The sequence below is a fragment of the Mchenga conophoros genome, linkage group LG20 (assembly GCF_057382185.1).
Source record: "Mchenga conophoros isolate Kocher_MC1m ecotype Shallow Benthic linkage group LG20, M_conophoros_male_GT1.1, whole genome shotgun sequence".
Lineage (NCBI taxonomy): Eukaryota > Metazoa > Chordata > Actinopteri > Cichliformes > Cichlidae > Mchenga > Mchenga conophoros.
In genome coordinates this window covers 12,530,993-12,548,065 of record NC_140545.1, presented here as the reverse complement: position 1 = coordinate 12,548,065, position 17,073 = coordinate 12,530,993, and the positions used below count along the sequence as shown (strand labels likewise).

At 39.2% G+C, this 17,073-nt stretch overlaps 1 protein-coding gene across 2 annotated transcripts in view; it reads right to left on the bottom strand.

The window, feature by feature from the left end:
• Positions 1 to 14,487, bottom strand: part of LOC146550483 (vitamin D3 receptor A) — a 75,113-nt gene extending 60,626 nt beyond the window's left edge. Inside the window, exon 1 of one of the 2 annotated variants that reach the window (XM_085260087.1) lies at positions 14,387 to 14,487. The gene's annotated coding sequence lies outside the window, so the exon portion shown is untranslated. The remainder of the gene's footprint in view (positions 1 to 14,386) is intronic. The other variant, XM_085260088.1, reaches the window with a different exon arrangement.
• Between the last annotated feature and the right edge of the window lie 2,586 nt (positions 14,488 to 17,073).

Here is a 17,073-nt window from a genome sequence, read left to right as displayed (position 1 = left end):
TCATAGTTCAGCAATACTGATCAATCTAATAAACTTAGACCTACACCATCCTCCCTATTCTGGTATTTTAAAGAGTACTTAGCGTAAATATTAAGCAACCTAACTAATAGGGTTCCAACTCCCAGCAACAACAAAAATAAAAAAATAAAAAAATAGGGAACCACCCCTCACGCTCCACCTCATGATGCTTAATCGACGTAATCAACCTTAATTTGATGCAGTGTGAAAAAAAAATGCACAGAAATCAATTATTTTTCAAGAAATATTAAATAGATTCAACATCTTTCTTCAACAAAATTGCAGACTGCACAGATGGTACCTTCCCAAAGGAAAAAGTACTATAGCTTACTAGGGTATATATATTAGACTTAATAGTCACTATATACAGTAATTGACTTCTATTCATTTTACATCAAATTAAAACTTTGGGTGTCAGATAATTATTTATTAAAAGCTCGACATTTTAAATGAGAATAAGAAAGAAAAGTATGTCTTTGTGCCCCCTTTTCCCTGTTAATGCCCTATCGGCCCCCCTGGCTAAACTTTGCTAGATCCGCCCCTGCACAGTTACCAGCGTCAGCTACGTAGAAAAAGATCCTGGAGTAGAAAGTAATATTAAATACATTCTAACAACAGCTTATCAAGCTTAAACGTGCTGCTGTTGTTCAGCCGCTGGTTTCCTCTTTCTGGTGCAAAGTGGGCCAAAAACAAACAAGAGAGACGGACTCGCGACAGAAAAGCCGATCAGCTGATCAGTTTCACGATTGAAGTAGCAGCAGGAGAGCGAGAGGCAGTCGCTTGTTAAGCTTAACGCAGGAATGCTTTACAAACATTCAGAGATGGACTTACACACTTGCTTTACTTCTCTCGGGGATAACTTTGTCGGAGATGAAATGCCGGGTTGCTAGCGAAGCTCCACATGCTATCCAGACCACCGACAGGTCCGGCATGCCACAGCTGCTCTATCACGTGATGCATACTGCTCCGACTGCTGACGTTCTGAGGTGAGTTACGGCGTGTTGCAAGTTTTGCGAGGTGCTTTCGTGATATTTAATGGATCGGATTACATTTTTTATTTTTCTCCGATATCCGATCCAGTAATTTAGGTCAGTATCGGACCGATACCGATACGTAATATCGGATCGGTCCATCTCTAGTTAACACTGATTTTCAGTTCAGTTGTCTGTAATTTGGCATCTTTTTTTTTTTTTTTTGATTCAACTGAACTAATGTAATGGAAACAATTGGTGTGTTTTTGTTACAGGCTACTAAGAAGAATGACTAAAGATAAGACTGCATCTTTGCCAGGTTGTCCATTATGTGTAGACACAACACTGGTTTAACGTTCAGTGGTCAAGTGACTAAACACAAACACACACACACACACACACACACACAAAAAAATTTCTCTGGAAGTGGTCAAATACAATTATTGTACAGCCCTTTATTTGCACAGCACTATAATTCCCTAATGTGATTTCTGCTGTTTTAATGTATTTTCTTCATTAGTTCATAATTTGTTTTTCCTCAACCAACAAAAAACTGTTTTTTGTCATTTGTTGAAAAATCTCTGAATCGTTTGATCACTTTTTACACAATGACTAAAAATATCCTTCCTTCCAGGCAATTGCTTTTCCGTTTTAGTGACCTTCCTGAAACTAGACCTCACACAGCTAATTTGTATAAATGACTTCCTGGTAGATGTGTGCACAAAGAGTGACCAAAATGGCCATCTGAAGTAGCTAGGTGCACCTGGCCACTGAGCAAAGTTGAAAACAAAAGGAACCATCTAGTGCAGTAAATATATTACATAACGGAAAATGGTGTAAGCTGACCAAAAGGACACAATAATGGCAATGTGAGAACACATTAAAATGCACACACACACACTCAGGAAGTGAATCTGCAAAACAGAGAGAAAGGAAAATCTGAGACTGAGAAAAACAGTGATGGGGAAGTAGCTGGAGGTGACAAAAAACTGGGAGAATTGTACATGGTGTGGAGAAAGTGTGGGGTTACTACACAAAATCAAAATCAAACAGGAGCATTTTCTTTGCGAAACACAAGCTCGGAATACACACAAACACACACACACAAACTTCGGCACAGCTGCCAGATCCAGGAATGTCGGATCTTGCAGACGCCCACAGCCGCCGACACTGAAATAAACGTCATCCAAATAGATTCAGACTAAAGTATGTCACAAATAGGGATGGGTACTGGTATCCGGTGCCATTACGGCACCAGTTCTGACATAAACGGTAGTAACTAGACCGAAAAGCAGCTTTTTTTTCCCTGAGATGTCATACACTTTGGGTTCTAGCCATTTTACTTTTCCAAGGATAGTAGGCGGGCCCAAGTACATACGCTCTTTTAGAGCAGAGCTACAGATTAAAAATGCCCAAGCCGAAGCGGTCAAATTCTGGCTGTACTTCACAGCAAAAGATGCAAACTCAGCAGCCTGCAACAAGTGCTTTAAGGTGATACTGTGCAAAGGAGGTGACACCTCAAATCTGATGAAACACCTGGCGACGTATAGCATTGTGTTAAAAGCCGATAGCTAGGGCTGCTCGATTATGGCAAAAATGATAATCACGATTATTTTCACTGAAATTGAGATCGCGATTATTTGACGATATTTATTTAACCCTTTAAGACCTACTATAGAACCAAGTCCGCCAGAGCTTATATTATTTTTTTACATGTTGTAGTGCCATTTGTGGGAGCATTTCAAGTTGCTATACAACTGTTATAGCCCATATTTTAATAATATGTATGCATTAAGTCCATAGTAACTACATTAATTGCAAAAAAGTGCAATAAACTACAAAAAAATTGAAAATTGTTTTTGTTTTTTAACATATATTTCTACTTGGAGAAATTTAAGAGGTTTATCCCTCAAAACTTTAAATACAAAAAAGTTTATTTTGAGTGTCTTCATAGTTTTATTTTGGAGATACAGCAATTTTTATATACTGCAGGAAAAACAAAAACAATCCTATGATGCAAATTTGCAAAGAAAACAGCAGGTGCATCAAAATAAACTATTTCCAACAGTGCAATTCGAGTTCTAAGCATCCCAGAAACTATTCAGAAAAGTCAAGCATGACCAGTATAGGCTTTAAAGGCCTACAAGTAAAAAAAAAACTACATTTTCCGCGAAAATGACATCACTTCCGGTTTCGGGCAGGAAATGGCGGACATGTGATAGTTAGCGGTGACGTCTGTTTCAATGTGCGAAGTGTTACGAACAGCTGATCGGATCGGCAAAGCGTGTTTCTGGAATATTATGTTTTTGTTCCTGCAAGCGCTTTTTATGCAATTTATGTGGAAGGAAACCGTGACCGAGGACAAGCTGATGGCATAAGATGTAAGTTTCATATGCAAAACAAATTATTGCGCTAGCTTACAAGGTTCAGGTTCTACAGGGATTTAAAAATAGTTACACAAAACGGAGCGTGCTGCTCTGACCGGATTTAAAGGGTTAACAATAACAATGTATTGAATAATGACTTTAAAAAATAATATAAAAGTGTGCAACACCACTGAAGTTTTTTTTACCTCTCTTTTCAACCAACGGCAGTCACTCTCCTCTCCAAATAACTTCTGCTTAGCTTTCCGAGCTTCCCTCGGGTCCTCTTAATCAGCGGTCTCCAACCTTTTTTGCGCCACGGACCGGTTTATGCCCGACAATATTTTCACGGACCGGCCTTTAAGGTGTCGCGGATAAATGAGGGAGGGGCTAATAATCGGCTCAGTCATTTTTAATGATCGTTGAAAGCCCAGATCGTAATCGTGATTAAAATTCGATTCGAAGTTAGCAACATCCCCCAAAAACCCGAAGAGGAGAGTCCTGGCCCGTAGCCCTGCCAGTGTAGTAGAAATGATGACGGATGATGATGGCAGCAGCACCTGTTCTTCTCTGGGTGAGTAGCTTAATGTTGTTCGTGTGTAAGCTAACCACGTTATTAAATTAATACATGTAAGGTGAACTCGCAAACACCGTTGTAGTTACATGCGGCTGTCTTCTTGTTTGATGGCAGGTACTCCCTTCACCCTGGCCAAAAAGGCTAAAATGACCAAAGAAAAAGTGGAAAACAGTTAAACTTGTTAAAATTGTTATCTTTTTACAAAAAAACAGCTGAACATGAGAGGTTTTTGGACCAATTTTGTGTTCTCCATTCTTTAAGCACCAGTTCGAGCACCGTTTAAGCACCGGCACCGTTTCAAAAGTACCGGTTTTGGTACTGGTATCCTAACCTAAACGATACCCATCCCTAGTCACAAACACACACAAGCACAGGAAACATCATGAACGGGCAGACACCAAAATATAGTCATCCATCAACCCAAATCTTGCTAAATGCTCAGAATGTGCAAAAGATAAAAATAAAATAAATAAATGTATGGGACACAAACCATATGCACTAACTAATTTTGAAAAAGCAGGAAAAGGGTGGTAGTTTTGACACCAGTAGCTGACAAGCTTTAGTTATCTGTCAGCATGCGTAGCAAAGAGACAAATAAGTAGACAGAATCAGCAGACTGCTCGATTTAGGGTTTTCTACTTCATAAAAAATATTACTGTTAGCATAGTGCAAATATGAACATAATTGTAGCCTTCCCTCAGATTTCTATTTCCTAGAGTAGAAATTTTCTCTCTTTGGCTTTAAATGTAAACCCTTACCACTCCTGATCTTGCCAAACATCATAACAGTGCCATCATTTCAGACATGTGTGGGATAATTCAGTAATAGCAGGGTATGAGGTACAAAGCAGAAAATAAAACAATAGTGAAAGAAACTGATATATAAGATATGTGCATTATTAAATTCTTTGTGGTGCTTTTTGCATTTTGTTTTTTTACATTTTTAAAATGCGCAGTTATGCCGATGCTCAATCACAGCTGCAAGAAATAAGTAATGACACTTTATTTCCTTGTAATTTGACTTGAGTCACAAAACTGCCACCAAACAACACACACCAGTAAGCCTGTCTACAAAGACAGCATTTTAGGCAGTTTTATAATTACTGGCGCTATTGGCTTTGCTTCATGAGAACAGCCTTGGTGGCCTGAGCCATCTTTTACTTCTTCACACACCTCCTGCTGTTTGCTGCCGACTAACCCCGTCTACACTTCTATGGCTGTGTTTTCTATCCAACTTTGTTACCCAGCCCAAAGAGCATAATGGGTAAACAAAAACAACAAAATATTCCAGTAACTTCAAAAAAAATTATAATACCACAAAACTAGGGACAAAAAAGGGATTTTAAGATTCATTTATATGTTTGAAACAGTAAGACCTTGTCAACTGAAAATGTACTATATTCAGAGAATACTTGGTTAAAATAGAGCACACTTATTTAAATAACAAAGGCAAGTGTAATAAAAGCAGCATCTAAGTGGCTACACACACACATCTCAGTTTCTTTTATAGAGTTCAAGTTGCATCATTTTCTAAAATAAATCATTTGGTGATGGCAGAATACAGTATACATATGTTAGAGAAAGAGGCTGGCAAGAGTGTCTGCGCAGCAGTCTACTGTACTCTCTGGAGAGCATACTACAAGCCTCTATCAGTGTAGCACTAAAACAAATGTGACCCAAGCAAACTCCAGCTACTGGCAGAAGCAAACAGAGCTTTAAACGGTACAAGATGCAAAAAAAAGTGATGGAAAATAGCAACAGGACAGAGAGAAACCGGGGCAGAGAAAAACAAAAAATTGTAAAACGCTGGCAAAAGAAGAAACAACAAAAAAACAATGACAGAAGAAAAGGCAGAGACTGCATGATGTAGTGTGACAGAGCACATTTAAAGACATATTAAGATTTTACTGCTAACAGGAATCTGACTTAAGGACAACTTTGTAAACAAACCGAAACGCGCGCACGCACACACACACACACACACACACACACACACACACACACACACACACAAAGAAAGAAAAAAAAAAACAGGGAAAGCTGCTTTGAATTAAACCCATCCTGTAAGCATTTGCTAGTGGAGAAGTATGCAAATAAAAATCTCTTACCACCTGTGGAACTAATTAACATAACACCACCATAGGAAAAACTCCTTTTCGAGATCCATTCTTAATCTGTTTGTTTCTCCCATTTAATTCAAAATAAATAATATTATATTATATTATATTATATTATATTATATTATAAGTATTAATGTAAGCCACAGTTTATATTGTCTGATTATTCAAGACAAAGTTCTAACTATAAAGTTTATTCTTTGATGGGGAAAAAAACTGTTTTCCTGACACCTTAAAAAAATATCAATTTTATTAATGATTTTGACAACACTTTAGAAGGACAGAGTTTCAGAGCTGGAGCTCAGTGGAGAGTTAACCCTCTCAAGGCAGGCGTTGCCGATTTGCAACAGTTAAAAACTAACAACCTGATTACCCCACATACATATTTTATGAGGTTTTTTTTACTCATAAGTACCACTGCAGGACTTGGTTGTGCATTAGCAACAAAAAGTTTAATTTGAGCCTGAGAGGGTTAAGAGGCTCCAGCCATCACCATAACAATGTGAGCTCTTTGAGCAATAATGTGGACGAGCTTAGTGATGTGACTGAGACCCAGAGAGCTTACAGAGTGTACTCCAATGTGTTTCATGGAGGAGTTGCTACACTAACACTTCCTAAACGACAGTGTGACCGTACCTGGCTTCAGGATTTTTCGGATGGACAGAAACATTAATCTGTGCAGTAAGAAGAAAAATGTGGGAAGAAACGCTATTTGTCTAAATCAATACAACATTTGGATTCCTCTATCATCTGATGCAGAGGTCATCCTACTAACTGTGGTGAATAATTATGGACATTAAATGGATACATCTGTAACAACATTCTCAATTCAGCTGCCATAAAAACAGATCAGAGAAAACTTATTTTACTGTTTTATATTTAGGTTGAAATGTATTGATCTCATAGCTTTTACTTTTTTTAGCTTTTTTAAAAAAAAAAGAACTTATTGTAAACATTGACATCAATCATCACAGAATTTCACAAGCTGCTATTTCAAACTATTTTAGAAACTCTTGAACAATTTGGAATGGCAAAGAAACAAACAGAAAATACGCGTAAAAACAAAATCCAACTATAAAGAGTCTTAACTGACTATTGCAGGCCATAATATAATACTCTGAATAAGAGAAAATAATAGTGAGAGAGTGTGTGCTTCCCTGTGACTGTGTGTAAAAACACAGAATAAAAGTGCTCTGCCTCTGAGCCAAGATATGCTTTGTCTTTGCTTTTTCTGCTGGCATCTGCCTGTTGTTTTAAATTTACACTGGATCCAAAGTGATTATGGTAAATGGTAAATGGCCTGTATTTGTATAGCGCTTATGTACACGTGTCAAAAAATCTGCACGAAAGCAGAAGTAGTGAGAAGAAGGACATAATTACACCAGTAGTAATGACCACCATAGAACCTGTGTGCACATATACAGTGGATTGCTTGGTCATCCACTGCCCTTCTGGATGACTAATTATTGGACAAACAGGGTGAGATGGGCGGAGTCTTCTGTAAGGGGCCCGTTAAGCAACAGCCAATCGTCTTCAGTGGGCTTGTCTCTCTGTCTCTGTGCTAAGGTAGCATAAGGAAAGTGGAAATAAGAATGGGGGGAAAAAAGAGCTCAGAAGAAGGGTTAGCAGCTCAGTGAAAGCCCCTTACAGTGGGCCTCCGTAGACAGACACAGTAGGACAGACAGAAGCCTGAATCTCATTTCAGAGTTTCATCCTCCAACATTTCTCTGCAACAGTCAGAAATTCTACGATCCTTTTAAAATGAAATATTGACATGATGAAAATGATATGATGTTACCCATTTGAGGGACAGCTGAAGCCAAAATAACATTACACTAATCGATGACCAGTCCTTACTCCAAATTTGCTGCCAACTACACATAGCTGCTTTCATTTTAATTCAAATTACAAAAAAATTACAAAAACTTTTTTTGTCCAACTCAAAACACTCTGCACTGAAGGCTTGGTGTTGAGAGCTGTCCGTCACTCTCCCTGTGTCTTCTGTTAAATAACAGTCCAGTTCGCCATATTCTCATGCACTCTCTGAAACACATGTGCTCCTGGGTTTAATGAGTGACTACAGTAATGAGCCAGTCGTGCTTTTAGTGTGGCTGTAAAACACATCCAAGTGAAGTCTCACATCACTCTAATTAAAAAGCCCAAAGTTTAAATCAATGGAAAGTGTGTCTAATCTTCCACAGAGGTGGCAGCGATGGTAACAAAAAGCTTTTCTGCTGCTTTAAGAAATATCTTTTGCATTTTAAGTTTGGCTGCCTGACTTTAATTAAAATGAATCAAAGACACTTAATGATTTGTGCAATTCAGGATAAACAGTCACAATTTGATTCCTTCTTTTAAAGAGTGTGTATCTTGTCCTCCAGCATGAGCTGTAGAAATAAACTGTGACTGGCTTATTTTTGCCAGCCTGTGGACAAGGTTTTCATTGCATAGACTGAATCTATGGCTGATGGACTGCTTTTCTGCCAGCTTCAATACCATCTGTACATATATCACTCTCATCAACATTCAAAGCACAAAATGTGATGCAGAACCTCTAAAAGTCTGTTCCATGCTCGGGGGTGGGCAGGAAAACAGAAACGTGTGGATTAATTCTGTAATATCCTACAGCAGTACAATGTCTGACATAACACACTCAAGTAATTCAGTTCCATCACTCCTTACTCACCTGTTGCTTATAAAACATTTGTCTCTTTTTATATTTACAGGTATAAAGAATTATATGTTGCAATAAGTATATGCTTCTTGTATCGGGTGTTTGCTACTTATTATTTTGGCACCTTTTTAATCACCTGAACACCAATCTACCTCTGCAAAGACAGAATAGTGATTTTAGTTTCCTGTTGTCCTCTGGGCACATTAAACTGTGCAGGCCATGCTAAAACAAATGCAAGCCCGTGTTTTATTTTAAATCAGTCTAACAGGTAAGTGGATGATGCTGTACGTTAAATTGACTGATCTTAGATCTTTACCTGAAGACGTAATTTCATCACCGCAGCAAATTTTCCAACTATTCATCAAAGGTACGGCCACTTTCAATTTAATTGAAATTGATCTGGTTGAAGGAAAATGTCCAAGACCAAGAATCGGTAATAAATGTTTTGTTTAAAGCCAGAGTGCACAAACACTAACACAATCATATATTACACAGAGATTGTGTTAGATTTGCCATTGTCTATCATTTTGATGCACAATGTGATAAAAAAAAATAGCACAGATTTAATAGCATTACAATTTATTTTAAATGACAATAGCAAAAATATAAAAAGTGCATGCATTCATGAACTCACTACTACCACACTTCACACCTCATAAGGAAGCGTGATAGCATGGTTAACATTTCTTCCAAGGAAGCAAACAGATGTCACCAATTGAATATGGACTCTCAGATGGTGCAAGTACCAGAGCTTGTTATCAGTTTTCATTATTATTTTTTTATAAAAAAATAATAATTTCCCCACGGGGATCAATAAAGTATGCATTATTATTATTATAAAAACCCCACCTTGACAGATAGATAACACAAAGTAGCAACACATTTATAGTACAAATTTGCAAATGTTGTCAGTGAACAATCATTCAGTCAATTCAAGCCAAAATGTAATTGGGATTTTAATTTAGCCCTAGCAAGCTCTAACTTCAACTCATTCTGTCCTGTTATTATTATTATCATTAGTAGTAGTAGTATTTCATTTAACAGTAGCTCCACCACCAGAATTTTAATCTGTCGCTATGGCAGCGTGCAGTCAAATTTTTCTGTTAAATGGATAACAATATTCGGTTACTGTGACCTCTGACGAAAAACCCTCACCCAATATTCAACCATCCCTGCAATCTTGAAAACTACATCAAATTAAAATGGCTCCTGACAAAACATTTTAAAATCCCTGAGAAAAGAATTTCCAGCAAGAGCACAGAGGAACTGTTTGTCTCTTGACTGGAGATCTATTATCCAAAAAGCTTTTTATTTCCAGTGGTGCAAGCATTTTTGCCTTGTGGAAATTGAACCTCTAACCCCATTAGTGTTATGCAAAGTTGCACTTGACCACAACATAGTGCACAAACCCTGTGATCTACGCCACTGTTTACCAACATTCAGTGTGGGACCCAGAGAAGTTGCAGCTCTGTGAGCGCTACTTGCATGGTAGCCTGTGACCTTAGGCTGTGAGGTCAGCTGCTATTGACGTTTATCTCGCCAAATCCCTTAGGGCTTCAAACAAGACCTAATCAGACTAACCACAACACCAGAACCTCCCCTGCATTTATGTTGTGGCTACACAATTACCTCTCATAAGGAATCTATTAGCCCCTGTTGAGCATGTTCGCATTAAAAAGGGAGGTGGAGAGGAGATGTGGCTATGGGAATAAAGGAAAATCTATTACATGTGAACACCACGAAGCAGAAAAATATCTGTTTTCCTCAACTGAATTTCCGATTTATCATTCATAGCAGAAATCCAACAGCTGGCAGGCTTAAAATTTTGAAACTACAAAACACCTAGTGTCTTTTAGTCCTTTCCCTTGGGGGAAAACCTTCGCCACACAGGGAGTGATGTGTTTGTTTTTTAAAAAACAAACAACAAAAAACTGAGGAGATAGTGGTTGGTGTGATCACCAGAGCAGCAGAAGAAAAAAGAGAAAAGATGTTGTATTGAGTTTTTTAACTGAACAGAAAAAGGTCAGAGAGAAAACACTGAAAGCATTAACAACAATATATGGACAAATTAAAACACAAGAATGAGAACACTGCTACTGTCAGTATACTTTAAAGTTGTGTCCACATACCTTTGACGGTATTATAAATACTACCTAATAATAGCCTGATTCATTCATGTGTGGTAAAGGCCAGCAAGTGCTTATCTCTCTAAGCCCAAAGACAACACCCCATCCTGATCTGATGATGGTGGTTGAGCTAATCGGTACTGCTATTGGCTAAAATGAAGGACATGATATTTCGATCTGCTCTGCATTGTCCCCTTTTTTCTGATGATGTTGCACTGTTGCTCTCCTGTATGGTAGCAAGCTCTTCAGCATGAATTTTGCTGCACATGCAAGTGCGTAAACAAGGAAAACTATTTTTTTGCGACCATGACTGACTCAAGCTGTAACGCTCTGAGAAGCAAGAAGATTAAAAAGAAGAACCTCGTCTCTGTATCTCTACTAGGATTGTGCCGATGGATGATGTCGATATCCATCAGCACCAGGGATCGGCAACTGTCAAACCAGTGGTGATAGTTTGCTATAGTTTTATGCTTTTCCACTTACAAAATACTTGAATCACAGTAATGTTTTTCACACCAGTTGATATTGATATATATCATCATATAAATCAAATCACTATTTCTGTCAAGCTTAAAGATTCCTTTTTACACTATTGCTTCTGCAGGTGTTTTAATCAATAAGGAGATGAACAGAAGTATTCAGTTGAACTCACACCAGCAAATAGCCAATTCTCCAAATCAGACCCAAAAGTTTTTGTGTGCAGCGTGCCAAATAAAAAAAAAACACTAAAAAAAAAACCCTTAAACAATCAACAAGTGTTATTGAAAAATGCTGACAACCAGGGTATGGGGTTACCATCTAATACATACCCTGATCTTAAAAACTGATTTTTATAGGACTGATTTCAACCAGGGGATTTGGTTTTATTTAGATTTTATAATGAGCCTTCCCTCTAAAATTTTACATTTTTAAAGTGATTGATTTTCTATCCCCATCAGAGCAATGACTCTGCTTATCTTATCTTCAATGTTTTTACCCAAGATCACTTTCAACATGTAAGAAAAGTGGTTGTGCCCGCATTGCCACGAGACTTTAGTACACAAATCACAGATGACTTGACCGGCATAAAGTTAGACAAAAAAATGTAACACGCACTAACAAGTACGTGTGCATGTGCACATGTATGTACATGTGCATTTCATATTCCTGGGAATTTCAAAACAGCACTCTCCACCTTGAAGACTCTATGCATCTGTTATCATTTTACAAGTTGCCTGTAACTCTGCGAGTACAAACCTCTCAAGCACAATGTGCCCCACTAAGCACCTCATTACAGAAGAAAGGTTCTGTGTATCCCGCTAAGGTAATAGATGGGAGGTAGGATCCTTTAAATGAAATAAATAAAACTGCAAAGTGGCAGAAATTACGGTTTCTGCTTCTATTCAAATTCATCTCAACTTCTAGCTTCTCCCATACTCATAGAAGTGTAATAAAGTGAACACTGATCAAGTGCATGATGAATCTTTGCTAAACCCTGTGATAAGTGTACCATCTCACCCTATGTGAGTCGATAGAGGTATATGGTATAGGTTGCACCCTGCAACCTTAAATTTGATAAGGTGTTAAGAAAATAGATAGATGAATCGTTCCTGGCAATATGAGCGTGAGCAGCCAAGAAATCATGTCATTGCACAGGCTAGCATTGTGTTTTTCCTCGGGACAAAGGAGACCAACAAGCAGGTAAGATCAGAAGAGCTAGGCAAAAAAAACCCCAAAAAACAGATGTACAAATAATGCAACAAAACCATAATATGACAAATTACCAGCTCATTTTCTTCATTTTAGCATTAACTTTCTGATGCCCTGGTTGCCTTGGCATGAAAAGACGTACAGAGACTTTAGCACTAAAAATAAAGCAAAACAGCTATATAAACAAATAATAATTAAGTCAAGGAAACCACTCTCTGCGCAGGTGGAAACATCCCAAGAAATATGTCCTGCTCTTCCAGTGAGTAAAACATTTACCTCTTCTTATTTAAAGCAAGCCTAACAGTGTGTTATTAAATTGAAACACATAAGAAACACAAATGATATGATGGGCACTAAGGACTGAGAATGAAAGACGCACAGGTTTCAGGATAGTTAAAGTTTACTTTGTGAAAAACAAACACTGAAATTAATCACTAGATGGTGTAGCTTTTACCTTTTAGTGGCTCGTATCTGCTAATGCATATTTAAGACATAAAATAGAATGGGACAGCAGACTCAGACAACATGTCACCTTACTGAAGTCTATGCATGTCTACTCTGCTCCCCTTGGCTCCATGCTAATCTGTCCCTTTGTCTTTTCCCTGCAGTCTCCTCAGCACCAGAGGCGGACAACCTCTGAGAAGGAAAGTATGCAACCCCGTAAATTATTGATGTGTCTAAAGCCACATCAATAATCCGCCTGCTGTTTTGCACGCCAGGCTAACACATGTTCATTTTAATGCAGTGTAATAAAGGATAGGGATTTGCGCATTGGCCCTGCTGCTGGGCTGCAGGGGAGGCGAACATACACATGTAGAATGTGGAGTAACTAGTGGAGCTAAAGGTGAACAATTTCCCCCCGCGTTGAAAAACTTTGCCCTCTGTATAAAACAAAAACTGTAAACAGAGAAAGAAAGAAAAAAAAGACAAGTGAATTAAGCAGGACTGTCTAACGGTCAGTCGGAGAGGTGGGAGTTGGGTAACATTACCGCTGACGTGCCGTTATTTCGTGCATGGAAACACTGTAGCGCCAAACGTCATTCTATAAATCTGGCGATTTTAACGACCTGACGTGCTCGAGGTAAACACGTCCAGAGGAAGGGGCTTTGGACTTTTTTCCACAGTCATTTCACGGGCTCGTGTGTGAGGAGCAGTAGTTACACATGATGCAACACTTCATTCAAACTAAACTTTGCAACACGTCCACGCCGCTTTGCCATTAAACGCTGTTTTGTTTGCCCGAATAGGACAACCAAGTGCTTACGTGTAGCCAGAAAATCTAGCAAACTGAGCATTTGCGATACCACCGGAGGTTACATGGCGTGTAAATGTGTCGGTACATATTCAACTGACACATAATTAAAAAGACTCTTTTTTTGCCCCTTTCCTTTTCCCTCACACACAAGCGGGCTGAGCCTGATCGAGGACCGGACTCGGGGTAGTAAAAGAAAAAGAAGAAAAACAGCGGTACCAGCGGTCACACACCGCCAAAGTGTCCTTTAATTTTCACACGCCACGCTTATTACGGAATTGTTGTGTTACAGTAGCGGGACGGCTGTGAAAATGGCCTCTCTACAATGGCATTACACCTAGCCTCACTGGACGCATTGTTTGTGTCAGCTGCATGTCAAAATAATGCAGACCGCTAGAGAGCAATGACAACAGCTAACGTTAACGGCAGCACCACTTTGCTGGCCTGAAAAGCGCGTGTACCACTCGGCTTGAAAAGCAGTTTTAAGCTAAACGAAACGAGAGGGGGTAAATGGCCTAAGTATAATGCTACAAAAGTGTTATAACACGTCAGACAGCGCGAGGCACGCCCAAAGGTACGGGAAAGTCTAAAATAACTTACATTAGTCCACGCGAAAAGCAACGTAGGCAGACGCTCCGTTAGTCCAGTTTTTTTTTCAGATCTGTATCAACATAGATGGACAGCACTTCTCCGTAGTCCCGCCCCACATGGTTTAGCAGTCGGGCATATCTGTACATATATATAATCCCCCTCCCAGATGTCCAATCACAACTCTCCACTCTGGAATAGTGTCTTTTCCCATTGGTCGAGAAGCTTTTCAGTCTCGTGCTGAGTTTCCAGCTGTCTCCGTACCATATAGGGGTGTGTCGTGACGTAGCTGACGGTCCGATAGATAGTAAACAATTGCAGAAATAAACCTTAAGAATATAAACTGAAATAAGGGGTAAAGTCGAAAAAAGTAAGGGCAGCTTTTAAAGTTCAGGGCGTTTAGCTGTATGAATCTATAAAGATGTATACTAAATATACTACACGTGTTTTGACCAATTCACGGGTGTGTGTATGTGTGGGTGGGTGGAGGGATCTGTTTTAATACCGTTGCATTTGAAGCTTAAATGTGTCCGCATTTCTCATCATGAATCATATATGGTTCACCTATACATAATATATGAAAGTTCCAGCTTCTTCTAACCTTTGTGCTCCCTCTGTACTGGAAACTGGTGGTAGCTGATAGTATACCCATGATGACGGGATAACGGCTTAGCCTAGAAAACATTTTGACCGACTCGCCTATTGGTATGTGTCCATAATTTACCGTATATTGGGACACACGCCAAAGCTAATTTGTTTACTGGGTGAAAGAATTCTGTGGGAATGATAGGGCCCTGTGGTGCTATTCTGTGTCACCCCTGGGCGGTTACTGTAGCACATCAATCACCACATCGCCCACTCTGTAATTAGAACTGATTCTCTTCTTTTAGCTATCTCTTGTCATTTCCCTGGATGGCTCAGGGTATCACTCTGTATGACTTGGTTTATGTTACTTATTTATTTATTTGTTTATTTATTGCTTGATCTCATTGCTTTATGAAAATCCCATGAGCTGGATTTCAAACCTTCCAACCTATGCAAAGCTGGCACTGACAACAAGCCAGTTACATAAATCCATAAGTTTCTGTACATGTGGGACTGAAAGCACTGATACCATGTGAGCATATTGATGGCTTGAACTTTTCTATAGAAGTAGGAATTTTTTAGCATTTGGCATAAGGAAACTTGTTGTGCTTTGTTTGTGCAGCAGACCATGCTAACTTTCTCTGCTCTATGCCCCTGCAATTGCTGATAGACCTCCTGTCTTAATACACCTACATGCTTTGCGTGTTCTTAGATGCACTGTAACATTGAGATATTTCTCTACAGAAGTAGCCACTGTGGTATCTCGATGCATTTACATGTCTTTGCGTCACAGTGTGATATGCATGCGAGCCTAAGCCACTTCTGCATCCTGTACACTATAGACCCATGCTGCAACTTACTGAAACATTTTCCACAAGTGTCATTTATCAGTATGTTGTCACCATTAATGCTTGATGACACACAGGTTGAGGCTGTGCAGGTCAGTCTAGCTGCCGGAGGTCAAAGGTATTCACGCGTTCCTGTTTAACCTTTCAATTCAAGTAAACACTAACACATTGCTCTTCTCCTTCTTATAGGTGCGACTGAGCATGTCAATACACTATCTCGCTGAGTCATTCGGTCATACAGTTATGTGGCATTATTCTGTCAAAGCCTAATGTCGGCTTGATTACTGCATTGAAAATCTTTACTTTTAAGCTCTGCGCCATGAGGATAGTCAGCAGTGAATGGCACTGTAAAGGTCATTCGAGCTGACGACTGCAGATTCTCATACTTCTATTCATGTCACTCTCCCATTTTTAAGAGTAATTGAATTGCATTGCCTACTTGTAGTTTAGTTGTCATTTTCTGCATATAAGGAACAGGCCACCTTGGTTAAAATGATCTGTATGGTTGGATATCACATAAGGGAGGGAGATCAAAGCTTTTCTATTTGTTTCCCGCTTTTTCATTTAAATATTAACTGGGTTAGACAATCTCCATTTACTAACCAAATATGGATGTCAAAAAACTAATGTTTACTGAAAAATATAATGGAATCCTTCAAAACTGGATATGTGGTTCCTATCGCCAAATAGCCTTTGTAACTGCAATAAATGCATTATTCAAATTTACAGCAGCATGGCTGCTCCCATTTGGCTGATAACAGTAATGTTTCTTCTTCCCCACCCCCCGCCTGACTTTCTTATCTCAATCAAGCGGTGCATGAATCAGTGCAGCCAGCTTTAACAGGGCAAATATATATGCATGTACATTCATAAACCAATATACGTGACAATCACGTGTACGGGATATTTCCTCTGTACAGCGTTGCCTGTGTGTGCATGTGCTGGAATCTAGGCCATCCCTTGTTGCTTTGTGTTTGAGAGGCGGATCAGTCTATACGATGCAAGGCATATGGGCGTGTTTATGTCAGGGGCATGCGCACAAGGGACTTAGTCTTCCTCTGGGTTTGTGTGTGCATGAGAAAGAGAACAAAAAAGAGAGAGCGAGAGAGAGAAAGTGAGCGAGTATCACATGAGATGCCCGGATTTTCTCGGGGTGTTTTCACTGTGCACACACACTACAGCAATAGGAGCAGAAGAAACACGAGGACTCCTCATAGCTCTCTCTTCCTCAATAGTTTCCTTCCTAGAACTCGGAATGTCTCCATC